At 47.1% G+C, this 16,427-nt stretch overlaps 1 long non-coding RNA gene across 1 annotated transcript in view; it reads left to right on the forward strand.

Annotated features, from left to right (window-relative positions):
- Nucleotides 1-2,782: 2,782 nt before the first annotated feature.
- The window catches only part of LOC139266936 (uncharacterized), an 89,247-nt gene continuing 75,602 nt past the window's right edge, over nt 2,783-16,427 (forward strand). Inside the window, exon 1 of the long non-coding RNA XR_011593806.1 lies at nt 2,783-2,851. This is a non-coding gene — a long non-coding RNA (uncharacterized lncRNA). The remainder of the gene's footprint in view (nt 2,852-16,427) is intronic.

Below are 16,427 nucleotides of genomic sequence, written 5' to 3' on the forward strand. Positions count from 1 at the left end.
AATACAGAATTATAATATGCTGGAAAATAGACCAAATATCATTAAGTTTTGTAGTCGGAGAATGAGAATAGCTTCAGACTTCCCTTCTATCATCTCTAAATATGCCTCTGTTGCACACTGTATTTTTGTGCACTTCAGTGATTGAAGTTGGGTATGTCTGCAACTTAAGTTATGACAAGCTGGTGTCCCACTGCACTTTCAGTCTTACTCTTGCCTTAGCATGTCAGGGCTACTTTTGCAGGTGATGTCAGCTTTCTTTGAGGCAAGTGATCAGCATTTTGCTCGCTGTCCTGCAGAGGGAGGGAGATCCAGGCCCTGATCTATTGAATGGCAGAGCAGGCTTGAAGGGCCAAATAAGAACATAAGAACATAAGAAATAGGAGCAGGAGTAGGCCAAATGGCCCCTCAAGCCTGCTCCACTATTTAATACAATCATGGCTGATTCGATCATGGACTCAGGTCCACTTCCTCGCCCGCTTCCCATAACCCCTTATCATTTAAGAAACTGTATTTCTGTCTTAAATTTATTCAGTGTCCCAGCTTCCACAGCTCTCCGAGGCAGCGAATGCCACAGATTTACAACCCTCTGAGAGAAGAAATTTCTCCTCATCTCTGTTTTAAATGGGCAGCCACTTATTCTACGATTATGCCCTCTAGTTCTAGTCTCCCCCATCAGTGGAAACATCCTCTCTGCATCCACCTTGTCAAGCCCCCTCATAATCTTATATGTTTCAATAAGATCACCTCTCATTCTTCTGAATTCCAATTAGTAGAGGCCCAACTTTCCTCATAAGTCAACCCCCTCATCTCCGGAATCAACCTAGTGAACCTTCTCTGAACTGCCTCCAAAGAAAGTATATCCTTTCATAAATATAGAAACCAAACCTGTACACAGTGTTCCAGGTGTGGCCTCACCAATACCCTGTATAACTGCAGCAAGACTTCCCTGCTTTTATACTCCATCCCTTTTGCAATAAAGGCCAAGATGCCATTGGCCTTCCTGATCACTTGCTGTACCTGCATACTATCTTTTGTGTTTTATGCTCAAGTACCCCCAGGTCCTGCTGTACTGCAGCACTTTGCAATCTTTCTCCATTTAAATAATAACTTGCTCTTTGGGTTTTTTCTGCCAAAGTGCATGACCTCACACTTTCCAACATTATACTCAATCTGCCAATTTTTTGCCCACTCAGTCTATGTCCTTTTGCAGATTTTTTGTGTTCTCCTCACACATTGCTTTTCCTCCCATCTTTGTATCATCAGCAAACTTGGCTACGTACACTCAGCCCCTTCTTCCAACTCGTTAATATAGATTGTAAGTAGTTGGGATCCCAGCACTGATCCCTGCGGCACCCCACCCCACTAGTTACTAATTGCCAACCAGAGAATGAACCATTTATCCCGACTCTCTGTTTTCTGTTAGTTAGCCAATCCTCTATCCATGCTAATATATTACCCCCAACCCCATGAACTTTTATCTTGTGCAGTAACCTTTTATGTGGCACCTTGTCAAATGCCTTCTGGAAGTCCTATCCTGCTCCTATTTTTTATGTTGTTATGTTTAATATTAACGATGGTCAAGGGGCGGGGTTAAACGGTCAAATATGCAACAAGTGATCCTAATGAGCCGCGCGCATGCCAGTTACCGTCAAAATAGAAAGGACTTGCATTTATATAGCGCCCTTCACATCCTCGGGACATCGAAAAGCACTTTACAGCCAATGAAGTACTTTTGAAATATAGTCACCATTGTTAGGTAAGAAACGTGGCAGACAATTTGCGTACAGCAAGCTCCCAGAAACAGCAATGACCAGATAATCTGTTTTAATGGCATTGGTTGAGGAATGAATGTTTTAATGGCATTGGGATCTTTTACATCAACCTGACAGGGCTCCCTCAGTGCTGCATTGGGACCGTCCGCCTAAATGATGAGCTCAAATCTCTGGAGTGCATAACCGTTCTTGCCGATACCCTTACAAGCATCAACAATGCCGAGAAACGCGGAAAACGCCAAGTTCTCATCCGGCCTTGCTTAAAGTGATTGTGTAATTCCTGCCTGTAATGATGAAGTGCGGACATTGTTGTTAATCTCACGGGCAGACTGAACAAGTGCGGTGTCATTAGCCCCAGATTTGATGTTCGAGTAAAGGAACTGGAAAGGTGGCACAACGGTCTCCTGCCTGCCCGTCAGATTGGGGCCCATGGAGCATGAAGAGGCCAAGCGAAAACATACAGGAGGAAAAATCCTAGGATTAGTTTTCTCAAATGTGAAACCAGCCTATAATAAAACATTGAAGCCACACCTTCTGACTTCGAGGCGAGAATGCAAGCCACTGTCTGTCAGCTTAATGCCAGCAAAAATGCTTCTGCTCACCTTCCCTCCCTCCTCTCCCCAACTTGAGAGTTCACAAGAGTCACATTTAACCGTAAGTGATTTGTTCAGCCCACCTTAACTTGCCTGCACTGTTACTATTGCCTCCTGACTGCCTTCCTTCTAACTGCTTCCCCCCAGCCCAGTTATTGGGGCGCCTTGAACAACCGGCCAGCCGTTTAAAGCCGTGATGTTTGATCTTGTACTTTTCCGAGGAATGACTGGGTCTCAGGTTTCGCGGGTGTGTGAGGACGGGGGCGGCGCGGGATCCGATGTGTTACCTCGACTCAGTGTGACTGGAGAGAGAGAGAGAGGCGTGGCGAGCAGGGGAGGGGAAGACTCAAGGATCGGCACAGGAGCTGTCACAACTCACAGCAACACTTGGCTCAGCCGAACGAGAGAGAGCGAGAGAGAGAAAGACAAGGTGGACTGAACGAGCTAAAGAAGCAATCAACCCCTAACCAAACCAGTCAAGAACAGGTCAGAGGGAAGAACCGCGTGGCCGCGATTCAAGTCGGTTGCGTTGCTTCAGTGATGTTGAAATTTAATTTAAATGTAAAGACAAAATAGAAAACGCCTCCCTCGTGGAACCGGACTGTAAATTAAAGCAGTGGAAATAATGCGAGTTCACGCTTTGGATATTGGAGCTGTCAGAAACCGCTCGCCCCAAGTCACTGAACCGAAAGTGTCAGTTTCAGAGAGTGGGTCAATTTCCATGACTTGGTGGGCAACCTGCAAATGGTCGGTTTGGTTGAGTTTATACATATATATTAGAAGAAGGACTCGAACCCACGACCTATAGTGTGCGTGTATATAAAATGTACATTTAAGATAGATACATTTCTGAATGGTCGGGGCGGCTGGAAACTCTTGCCCCGCCACACCAGGTGGCTGCAGTCAGATTGTGGGTGTGAATAGTCAATCCACTGATATGTGTTGAGTCCTGCGTTTAATCTCCTTCAGGGAGCCACCCTGGATTCTGAAAAATTTAAATCGCACCGATTGTGTGAATGTGTTTTTATGTTTTTATGAATATGTCGCCTCCACTTCTATTCTCTTTTCCCCCTCTCCTCTCCCTTCTTTACTGGTAACCGTGGGAAAGATCACCTTTTTTTAGGAGGGGAATTTGCCAAGGATAGAAACATAGAAACATAGAAAATAGGTGCAGGAGCAGGCCATTCGGTCCCTCGAGCCTGCACCGCCATTCAATATGATCATGGCTGATCATGCAACCTCAGTACCCCACCCCTGGCTTCTCTCCATACCCTCTGATCCCTTTAACCGTAAGGGCCACATCTAACTCCCTTTTGAATATGTCCAACGAACTGGACTCAATAACTTTCTGTAGCAGAGAATTCCACAGGTTCACAACTCTCTGGGTGAAAAGTTTTTCCTCATCTCGGTCCTATATGGCTTACCCTTTATCTTTAGACTGTGACCCCTGGTTCTGGACTTTCCCAACATCGGGAACATTCTTCCTACATCTTGCAGTCCTGTCAGAATTTTATATGTTTCTATGAGATCCCCTCTCATTCTTCTAAATTCCAGTGAGTATAAGCCTAGCCGATCCACTCTTTCCTCATATGTCAGTCCTGCCATCCCAGGAATCAGTCTGGTGAACCTTCGCTGCACTCCCTCAATAGCAAGCACATTCTTCCTCAGATTAGGAGACCAAAACTGCACACAATACTCAAGGTGTGGTCTCACCAAGGCCCTGTACAACTGCAGTAAGACCTCCCTGCTCCTATACTCAAATCCCCTCGCTATGAAGGCCAGCATGCCATTTGCTTTCTTCACCGCCTGCTGTACCTGCATGCCTACCTTCAATGACTGATGTACCATGACACCCAGGTCTCGTTGCACCTCCCCTTTTACTAATCTGTCACCATTCAGATAATAATCTGCCTTCCTGTTTTTGTCACCAAAGTGGATAACCTCACCTTTATCCACATGATACTTCATCTGCCATGCATTTGCCCATTCACCTAACCTGTCCAAGTCCCCCTGCAGCCTCTTAGCATCCTCCTCACAGCTCACACTACCACCCAGTTTAGTGTCATCTGCAAACTTGGAGATATTACATTCAATTCCTTTGTCTAAATCATTAATGTATATTGTCAATAGCTGGGCTCCCAGCACTGAACCCTGCGGCACCCCACTAGTCACTCCTGCCATTCTGAAAAGTACCCCTTTATTCCCACTCTTTGCTTCCTGTCTGCCAACCAATTCTCTATCCACGTCAATACATTACCCCCAATACCATGTGCCTTAATTTTGCACACTATTCTTTTGTGTGGGATCTTGTCAAAAGCCTTTTGAAAGTTCCAAGGAGCTAGGCTGGTGGGTCTGCTCCTGAACCTGCCGAGAGCAGCAGTTTACAGGTCCAGGGTGGGCTTATGTGGAGCTGCTTCAAGTTTGATTGGATGGTATGTTTCTTCTACCACATGTGTGCGGAAAGGGGACCTTGTGCTAATTTTTGTTTGGTGACCATGGGGCAACCCAGTGTCAATGGTCCATCCAAATAGGGCCAGGGTTTGGGCAAGATTGCTGAACATAACAAAAATAAATCATTCCTGAAATCTCAGTAACTCTGGGACTGTCTTCTTCTTAGTTAATCCCACTGTATTCTTAATATGAAAGTGTTAACATAACCTCCCATCAGTAGATACTGCTTTGATGGCAGCTGTCGATGGGTTCAGTTCTGGAGTGGTATGTGTCACTGGATTCTCTTCATGTATACCATCCGTTAGAGTTCACTAGATTATAGTGATTCTGGCTAGTTGCTCTATTAACTTTTTAAAATCAGATATTTTAACAATTTGTGTGTGTTCCTCACCTGGGCTGACAGCTGGAACCAATATTTTAATTGGAGCACATCTCAATCCCATTATATACACACTGGCAACCCTGGGCTGATCATATCTAGCAACTAAAATAACTCTGTTTGAAAACATTTTTCTTCCATTATATCATGTTAATCCAGTTTTTCCCCTCCTAAAATTACCCCCTCCTTTTGAGATCACTTAATCACATCACTGCAGCGATGTGACACTCCAGTGCAGTACTGAGGGAGAGCAGCCCTGTCGGAGGTGCCGATTCTCAGACGAGACGTTAAACCAAGGTCCCATCTGACCTCGCGGGTGGATGTAAAAGATCTCATGCATCCATTCAAAGGAAAGCAGGAAAGTTGTCCTGGCCAATATTAATCACTCAACCAACACCATCGAAAATCAGATTACTGATCGCTTATCCCATCGCTGTTTGTGGGACCTTGCTCTGCGCAAGTTGGTTTTACTCAAATCGACTGAATTGGTGCTATCTCAGATAGCCTTTATGACCATAGAATGGAACTAGTCAAGTTTGCAGATGGCTTTACATTAGGAGGGACAGTAAGTAGTGCAGATGGAAGAAGGAAGTTGCAAAGGTACCAGGGGCAAATGGATTTCAATGTGGGTAAGTGTGAGGTCATCAGCTTTGGACCTAAGAAAGCTAAATCAGAGTATTTTCTAAATGGTGAGAAATTAGCTTCTGTAGCGGAGCAGTGAGATTTGGGAGTCCAGGTACACAAATCATTCAAAGCTGGTGCACAGGTACAAATAACAATCAGAAAGGCTAATGGGATATTGGCCTTTATCTCAAGGGGGCTGGAATACAAAGGGGAGGATGTTATGCTTCAGTTGTACGCAGCCTTGGCCAGATCCCCATCTGCAATACTGTACAGAAACAGAAAATGCTGCAAATACTCAGAAGGTCAGGCAGCATCTGTGGAGAGAGAAACTGACTTAATGTTTCAAGTCAAAGACCTGTCGTCAGAACTGGAATACTGTATGTTTTGGGCACCGCACCTCACGAAGGATATATTGACCTTGGAGGGAGTGCTGTGCAGATTCAGCAGAATGGTACCAGGGCTGAAAGGGCATCATTATGAGGATAGATTGCAAAAGCTTGCCTTGTATTTCCTTGCGTATAGCAGATTGACGGGTGATTGGATCGAGATGTTTAAAGTGTTAAAAGGATTCGATGGGGTAGATACAGAGAAACTATTTCCTCTGGTGGGAGAATCAAGATCGACGGGACATCATCTTAAAATTAGAGCTAGGCCATTCAAGAATTAAATCAGGACGCACTTTCTCATGAAGGATAGTATAAATCTGGAACTCTCTCCCCAAAAGGCTGTGGATGCTGGGTCAGTTGGAGACTGAGATCGATAGGTTTTTGTTCGGCAAAGGTATCAAGGGATGTGGAGCAAAGGTGGTTAAATGGAGTTGAGGTGCAGATCAGCCATGATCTAATTGAATAGCAGAGCAGACTCAAGGAGCTGAATGGCCTCCTCCTGTTCCTAATGTTCCCAGTCCTGGTTGGTAGCACTCTCTCCTTTGGGTCAGAAGGCTGTGGATTCAGACGCCATAATAGAGTTTCAGCTCATAATCCAGGCAAGCACTCCAGTGTGGCGCTGGTGGGCAGGAGTGCCACCCATGAAATGTTTTGCAATGTTAAACCTGCCGCCTATTCTGATGGTTCACGTAGATGTTAAACAGCCTGTGGCACTATTCAAAGTAGAGTGTTGTCCTGACCAACATTTCTCCATCAACCAATACTATCAAACAAAGACACTGTTAAATTGTCATTCATCTCATCATGGTGCTGAATCGGTTGCTGCATTTGTATAATAACAGGCACGGCCGCAGATGCAACTTGCAGCAAAATTGTGGAAAGGATTCCGGGGGCCAGGCGTCCCAAGGTTCTCTCAAGACAATTTTCATTCTTGACAATAAATTTGAACAAAATGCCCCGATTCAGTGTTTGTCAAACTTCTTCAGCCTGGGCCACACCAAAAAAATCTCCTCTTCCCGTCTCTCAATTGTAACCAGCGAGTGGCACTTCAGAAAGGACAGGATTTACATCTTTAAAAAAAAAAATCGGAGCAATGGGAGTTCAGGAAGAGTCCGGGAATAAGAAAGTAATGAGCAGCAGCAACTGCTGCTAAATTTTGGGCCCAGCCACCCTGGCCTGTCATTGCATTTAAAATAATTTATTATAAAGCACTTTGTTTGAACATGAGAATGTGTATAAATGTTGGTGTAAAAAAAACAGAAGGGTAATGAAAGTTCTGCCTCACTGACAATTGCACCTTAGCTATAATAATATAGTGCCCACAGTTAAACAAAACCTAGAAATAGAGCAGGAGTAGGCCTGTCTACCCTGTCAAACCCTCTAAGAATTGTTATATGTTTCAATAATATCACCTCTCATTCTTCTAAACTCCAGAGAGTAGAGGCCCATTCTACTCAATCTCTCCTCATAGGCAAACCCTCTCATCCCAGGAAGCAATCTAGTGAACCTTTGTTGCACCCCCTCTGAGGCAAGTATATCCTTCCTTAGGCAAGGAAACCAAAACTGTGCGCAGTACTCCAGGTGTAGCCTCACCAGGACCCTGTACAATTGTAGCAAGACTTCCTTACTCTTGTAGTCCAATCCCCATGCAATAAAATCTAACATACCATTTGCCTTCCTAATTACTTGCTGTACCTGCTAATACAAATATCACTCTTCCAAGAGTATAAAGTAGGAACCACATAAATACAGATAAAAGGACCAATCTGTAATTTTTGTCTGAATGATATTGGCCATCAGTTTAGTTACAACCTATGGAAATAGTTTGGATAGATCCTGGAACCTTTGCCAAGGTTCTCTCTGTGTGGCAGTCCTTGCTATCCATTTGTTGCCTCACACAACAGCATAACTGAGGTAACTGTGGAGAGCTGCAGTGTGAATCTGCATCCAATCGTTTGTTGGCACAATGTCTTCAAAACCCCAAACTAACGTATGGCCTTTACAATAGGATCTCGTGTTATGCCTTACAATCAGTGGTTTTCTCTGCATTTGTTGGACATTGTAGCTTGTCGCCGTATTATTTTAGGACACGTTTATTTGTACTGCCAAAATGGCCAACATGCTCCACCCTTTGTTTCTGATTGGTCCCTGTTATGTATGCAATAAAGGTTCAAACTGAGTACTGTTTAACTAAGCAAGGTACAACCTTGCTTTTGCATTATTTAGGCCCAAAGTGCCTGACTCTCAAAATGGCTGGCCTTTTATACCTGAGCAGCACCATGTGCATGCTGCTAAGTGGCCTCCAACAATGATGTCATCTGGTGGCTACAAACAGAATGTACATAGAAACATAGAAACATAGAAAATAGGTGCAGGAGTAGGCCATTCGGCCCTTCAAGTCTGCACCACCATTCAATAAAGTCATGGCTGATCATCACCTCACTACCCCCTTCCTGCTTTCTCTCTATACCCCTTGATCCCTTTAGCCGTAAGGCCCATATCTAACTCCCTCTTGAATATATCCAACGAACTGGCATCAACAACTGTCTGCGGTAGAGAATTCCACAGGTTACCAACTCTCTGATCTCATCTTGGTCCTAAATGTCTCACCCCTTATCCTTAGACTGTATCCCCTGGATCTGGACTTCCCCAACATGGGGAACATTCTTCCTGCATCTAACCTGTCCAGTCCCGTTAGAATTTTATATGTTTCTATGAGATCCCCTCTCAACCTTCTAAACTCCAGTGAATACAGGCCCAGTCGATCCAATTTCTCCTCATATGTCAGTCCTGCCATCCTGAATCAGTCTGGTGAACCTCAATAGCAAGAATGTCCTTCCTCAGATTAGGAGACCAAAACTGAACACAATATTCCAGGTGAGGCCTCACCAAGGCCCTGTACAACTGCAGTAAGACCTCCCTGCTCCTATACTCAAATCCCCTAGCTATGAAGGCCAACATACTATTTGCCTTCTTCGCTGCCTGCTGTACCTGCATGCCAACTTTCAATGACTGATCAACCATGACACCCAGGTCTCGTTGCACCTCCCCTTTTTCTAATCTGCCACCATTCAGATAATATTCTGCCTTTGTGTTTTTGCTACCAAAGTGGATAACCTCACATTTATCCACATTATACTGCATCTGCCATGCATTTGCCCATTCACCTAACCTGTCCAAGTCACCCTGCAGCCTCTTAGCATCCTCCTCACAGCTCACACCGCCACTCAGCTTAGTGTCATCTGCAAACTTGGAGATATTACACTCAATTCCTTCATCTAAATCATTGATGTATGTTGTAAATAGCTGGGGTCTCAGCACTGAGCCCTGCGGCACCCCACATAACAATACCCCCCTCTGAGATCTTATCACAGTCTTTCACAGGTTGAGACGGTCCGGTGCTTTGCGCTCTCGGGTTGACCGTCTCAGTTCGATTCCGGCCTTGGGTGAGTGTGCAGGGTCTGTTGTGGCTGGTGGCTGGATGGCTGACTTGTTGGGGGTGGCAATGGCCATGTTAGGAATTGCAAGTCCATTTTTATTGAACAGGTCCGTGATGGAAATTCCGGGTTCACTGATGACCCTTGAGTCCTCTGAAGACTGCTGGTAGGTTGGCTGGTCGTCGATGGTTTTTTCGTCCGACTGTTCTGGCTCATCTGTGTGTCTCAGCTTTGTCTGATCCATTCTTGAGCTTAATAACAAATACTCTGTTGCCCTCCTTGGCCATGACCGTACCAGCGATCCATTTGGGACCCTGACCATAGTTCAACACATATACAGGATCATTAACAGAAATCTCGCGTGACACAGTTGGCCGATCGTGGTACCCTTGTTGACTTTATCTTCTATATTCAACATGATTATTTAAATCCGGGTGTACCAGAGATAGCTTGGTCTTAAGATCTCTTTTCATCATGAGTTCAGCAGGCAAGACCCCTATGAGTGTGTGGGGTCTTGTCCTGTAACTCAGCAGTATGCAGGACAAGCGGGTCTGCAGTGACCCTTGGGTTACTCTCCTCATGCTTTGCTTGATAATTTGTACTGCACGTTCAGCTTGCCCGTCGGACGTAGGCTTGAACGGTGCTGGCCTTACATGTTTTATGCCACTGAGTTTCACAAACTCCTGAAACTCCTGACTGGTGAAGCACGACCCATTGTCGCTCACCACTATGTCAGGCAGACCATGTGTCGCGATCATGACATTGAGATTCTCTATGGTTGCCAATGACGTGCTGGATGACATGATTATGCATTCTATCCACTTCGAATAAGCGTCCACCACCATTAAAAACATCTTGCCCAGGAATGGACCTGCAAAATCTACATGTGACCCTTGACCAAGGTTTGGATGGCCATGACCACAGACTCAGCAGCGATTACGCTGGTGCGTTGCTCAGCTGCATGCAAGTGTTGCACTGATGCACACATGCTTCCAGTTATGTATGTATGTAAACCTCACCAATATGTAAGACTTGCCACTAGGGGGCACACCTTTGGGAGACCTAAGCGTCACCTGTGCACCCTGGGACAAGCAGGTATAAAAGGTATTTCACCATGCTGCTTCTCCACTCTGGAGTCTGAATAAAGAGACTAAGGTCACAACAGTTTGAGCTTGCAATACAGTCCTGTGAATTTATTCTGAACACAACAAATTGGCGACGAGTAATGGATCACGAACTTTCTTGCAGTAATGGCTGCCGTTGGTATTCTTGAGAGATTTGTTGGGGGTGATGATTGGGAAGCCTTCATTGAGCGCCTCGACCAGTACTTCGTGGCCAATGAACTGGACAAGGCTGAGACAGCGATCAAGCGCAGGGCGATTCTCCTCACCATATGTGGGTCTTCAATATCAAAAATCTGCTGGCACTGGTCAAACCAATGGACAAGTCTTACACAGAGCTGTGTATGCTGGTTCGGGAACACCTCAAGCTGAAGGAGAGCATCTTGATGGCCAGATATCTCTTTTACACGCACCATCGCTCCAAGGGCCAGAACGTGGCGAGTTTTGTCACCAACCTAAGACGCCTTACGGGACAGTGCAAATTTGCAGGATCTGTGGGGGAAATGCCGCGGGACTTTTTTTGTGCTTGGAATTCTTCGCAAACTGCTGTCTGCCGAATCCCTGGATCTGAGCAAGGCTATCACGACAGCCCAAGACTTCATATCCATGAGCGATAACATGAAACAGATATCTTCACAGAATCGAAGCTCACCAGCAAGTACTGTGCTTAAAATAATGTTTTCAGCAGGCAGAACTGTACAGGGCAGGGCACACACAACCGCAGAGGCGAGACCTAGGCCTAGAGTGACTCAGAGGCCACCGTGGGCCGTGAATGCGTATCCATTAGCACCGTGTTAGCGCTGCGGGGGCAGTCATAGAGCTCCTTACTACTCGGGGGATCAAGGGGTATGGCGAGAAAGGAATGGGGTACTGAAGTTGCATGTTCAGCCATGAACTCATTGACTGGCTCGAAGGGCTGAATGGCCTACTCCTGCACCTATTTTCTATGTTTCTATGGCCCCAAGTTTCCACATGATTTGCTCCTGATTTTTAGGAGCAACTGGTGTAGAACGGAGTATCTTAGAAATCGGAATTCTCCACATTTAGTTTGCTCCAGTTCTAGTCAGTTAGAACAGATTCACTTTGGAACAGAATTTTTTTTTCAAAAGGGGGCGTGTCCGGCCACTTACGCCTGATTTCAAAGTTTCGTGAGTGAAAACTTACTCCAAACTAACTTAGAATGGAGTAAGTGAAGATTTTTGTACGCTCGAAAAAACCTTGTCTACACTTTAGAAAATCAGGCGTAGGTTACAAATTAGGCGTCGGGAACGAGGTGGGGGGGGGGAGGGGGGGGGAAGGGAAGTCATTAAATTCTACAATCAATCCTTAGTTATACTTATACAAATATTATACAAATAAATCAAACCTGAATAAAAATTTATAAGCAAAGAAAAGATTAAATAAACCATGTTCCTACCTGTGTTAAAGTGCTTCAGGCAGGCCTTTCATGTTGGAGACAGGCAGCGGTGTGGCGTCAGTATCTCGACGGCAGCGGCAGCAAGCTTCGAGCTGAGCTGCAGTGCTTGAGGCAGGCCTTCATTCTCTTCGTGGCTGGCCGCGAAGAAACAGCACCGGACAGACCCGAGGCCATTCGGCCATGAGATATCAGCGGCGTCAGTGGCTGGCCGGCAGCCGAAGAATCAACGCAGGACACACGCAGTTCATTAAGGTTCTTGACGCCATTCGGTCACGCTTTAGGGGCGGCGTCAGTGGCTGGCCGGCAGCCAAAGAATCAGCAGCGGACGGACGTGAGGCCATTCGGCCATAGGATATCAGCGGCGTCAGTGGCTGGCCGGCAGCCGAAGATACAGCAGCAGCCTTCGAGCTGTGAGGGGGACTGAGGCCATTTGGACAGGGAGAGGCAGCCACATCGACAGTTTTATATTTAAATTTGCAGAATGGGTGCTGCATTGTCAACACCACGTATTATTGCAAAGTTGAATTGGCACTCTTATTTCTCCAAACACACAGCCCTTAATTTGCATGTACCAATGCAGCACCGGTTCTGCAAGTTTAGCAGTGAAAAGCTGAACTCACTGATTTCAGCAGGTGATTTATTCAGCAGTGCTGCTAAAAGCACTCCCTCACACTCAGAAATATCAAAAAAAATTAAATTACAAGCCTTTGCAGGGTCCAAGAAACAAATCTTCACTTTTTCTGCAGTATTTTTAAAAATGGCCGAGTGCCAATGTTTGTGTGAGACTGCGCGTGCGCGCACGCTCCAACGCGCACGCGCAGGGTTGCCGGCACCACGAAGGCTAATTTAAATTGTACCCGCCCCCTGCTACTTAGAAAATCGGCGCGAGTGTTAGGCTCTGCCCCCTGCTGCGAAGAGCGCGCCGCGCCAAGCAGACAGAGAGCTCCAAGGAGCTCGAGAATATCGGACTTTTTTTAGGCGTAGTTTTCGGCGTGAAAAACAGGCGCCCAGCTCGGAGGTGCGCCATTTTCGCCGCGGCACGAAACTTGGGGCCTATGTTTCATCAATGTCGATTCAAGCCCTATGTGTTAAAGGGCTGTGGAACAATGGGGCACCTCCAGTGAGTGTGCCAACAACCTGTGATTTACCACGTGGCAGAGTCAGGAGAGGACAACCGATCCAGCGAGGATCACGCTGAACGAGCAGGAGAGGCAACGCAACCTGAGGATGAAGAGGAAGTATATGGGATACACACTTTCACCACCAAAAGCCCTCCGATAATGTTAAAAGTTGAACTCAACGGCACTCCAGTCTCCATGGAATTAGACACGGGGGCGAGTCAATCAGTTATGAGCCAGAAGACATTCGAGAGGCAGTGGGACGACAAAGCACAGCGACCCAAGCTGATCCCGATTCAGGCAAAGCTGCGCACCTACACCAAGGAACTGATACCAGACCACTGTGGATTGTTTCAGGTGATGGGCCAACGCTGCTTGGTAGAAGGTGGATGGGGAAGATTCGATGGAACTGGGAAGATCGGCGTACCTTCTCCGGCGAACGATGTCTCCCCTGCTCAAAGGCTGAGCAAACCCCCACCTTCAGCTGAACCAGGCATCGAAGTGCAGATCCATTTGCAGATCCCCGAGGCACAGGCCACTCATCACGACCACGAGGAGGTGAAGATCGACCGAGCAGCGGTACAGGCGCGGTACCCACCACCCGAAGCCGATGACCACTTGGCGACGATGGAAGAGGCTCCAGGTCGACTATGCAGAGCGGGACTCCGGCAAAAACGATCCAAATGCGTCTTCCCGACGCCAGAGGCTAAATCCCTGGGGAGGAAGATCGCGGCAGTCGGCATCACGGACACGGATGAGAGTGCGTCCAGACCACGGGCCGAAAGTGCCTCCAGACCACGGGACGAAGGTGCGTCCAGACCACGGGATGAGAGTGCATCCAGACCATGGGATGAAGGTGCATCCAGGCCACGGGACAAGAGTGCGTCCAGACCATGGGATATTGCCACAACGAAACAGAGGAATGTGTTGCCCAGCAAGGAAGAAGACTGGGTTTGGGGCAAAGGTAAGGGGCGGCCGCTGAGAAGGCCAGGAACCCACCATGTTCCAATAAGTTATTTGCACTATGTAACCCATGTGAGCGTTCTTTCGCGTCCAATGATATACTATCATATGGGGTCGGGGGGGTACATTACAACAAGCCAAAGTAGCGGGCAAACACCAACCAGTCGTATATTTATCTGACAAAGTACTTGTAACAAGTGATGTGTTATCACAAGGGGTCGGGTGTGTTGTACAGCAAGCCAAAGTAGCAGGCGAACCCCAACCAGTTGTATATTTGTCTAACAAAGTATTCGTAGCAAGTGATGTGTTACCACATGGGGTTGGGAGTGTTGTGCAGCAAGCCAAAGTAGCGGGCGAGCCCCAACCGGTTGTACATGTATCCAATAAGTTAACCAAGGCAGCAGCTTGGGTCCATGGGACAAAAGAAACGTACCAAACAAGGTCCCAATATTTGCTCGAGTCAAACAAGCTGCCCATCCCACAGTTTTGGGAGAGCAGGGGCACCACTATCGATGTGTTGTTTCGAGAATGTCTAACACTGCCTGTGCACTGTAACATGATCCGCCATGGGCCAGGCACTGAGAACGGTGCTAATGCCCTCAGTTGGCTACCGTTGCCCACCACGGGGTGGAAATGGCGCAGTCTGCAGACCTACTGTGGTCGTGGCAGCGCTAGAAAGCGAGGGGTCAACTGTAACCGCCCCCCAGTTTAGGACCTGGACCAGCCAGGATCCCACGTTACCACCTGCCAACGGTGAACCGATAGACGGGATGTTGCAGCTTATCCATCGCAAAGACGAAAGGCCCATCCCATCAGATTGCCCCCTATGGGGCAACCCTTCAATGTTGCAAAGAAAGGCAGGGCGGCTACACACAGTCGGTGGCCCGGGGCCTCCATACCATGGCCCAGGATCCACGGGGACCACGAGGCCTCCCGTCACTACTGAAAGTCTCAAGTTCATATCGGCCATCCTGGGCTTGCCAGACCTTAGGGTCAGCGACAATAGTCCGGAGCAGGAAGCCCAAATCACAAAGCCAAGCACCACACGTGTCACGGTAGACTCCCTACAGACCCGGCTATCCCGGGTGCTACGCAGTCACCAGACAGAATCACTCAGAACCGAGTCTTCTGTATGCTATCAGCAGAGAATATACCATGATCGCACAGCTCCTCCATGCGACAAGAGAATAAATGATGTAGGCCATCTTCAGGGCCCCAGATGGGCCGCTAGCACTGTATTAGCCAAAGGAGTTTAATGGAGTGCGTGTGATGAAGATGGAGCGTTTGATTGTGAAACCATGTACTGGGCAAATGCAGAAAGCATTTGGACCAGACCAAACTACAAACTACAGATAACCAGGAACCACTGTGAAAGGACCTGGCCCCCAGCAACCCACTAACACAATCGGCCTTGCTGTCAACCAGGATGAACCCGCCACATCAGGACTTCAACTCAGGCGATCGACCCGGGGACGAAGGGTGCCAGATCGCCTCAACTTGCAAATAACTTGTCAATAAGACTTTGCGGGAGAGTGATGTTATGTCTGTATGTATACCTCACCCAATATGTAACACTTGCCACTAGGGGGCGCACCTGTGGGAGATCTAAGGGTCACCTGTGCACCCTGGGGCAAGCAGGTATATCAGGTGATTCACCATGCTGCTTCTCCACTCTGGAGTCTGAATAAAGAGACCAAGGTCACAACAGTTTGAGCTTGTAATAAAGTCCTGTGAATTTATTCTGAACACAACACTTCCAACTCAGAATCAATTCCTGGCCACCATACATGGGAGCTGGCGATGGCCTTCATCATCACTATACCTGGATGTGTGTGCTGTGTAACTCACGCACGAACTTCTCTCTCCCTTTCTTGGGCATTACAACGAGATTGCCCCACAATATGCAATCTGTTTGAATAGACAGTTCGTCCTTGCGACAAATGTACCGTTTGGCCTCCTTGCACATTTGCTTAGGTATGGCAGACCAATCCCCTTTGAGGATGCAACCTTTTACACCGATAAAATCGGGTCCTGGCTGGTCCAGTCTTAACTTGTTGAGCCATGACAGGGGTTCCTTCACTCTCAAAAACATCCATGATTAACATTAGATCCGCCGGTTGTGGCGTTTCCACCTTCGGTGTGGGCAACGACAACAGGCTCAAAGCA

This window comes from Pristiophorus japonicus, chromosome 7 (genome assembly GCF_044704955.1).
Source record: "Pristiophorus japonicus isolate sPriJap1 chromosome 7, sPriJap1.hap1, whole genome shotgun sequence".
NCBI lineage: Eukaryota > Metazoa > Chordata > Chondrichthyes > Pristiophoridae > Pristiophorus > Pristiophorus japonicus.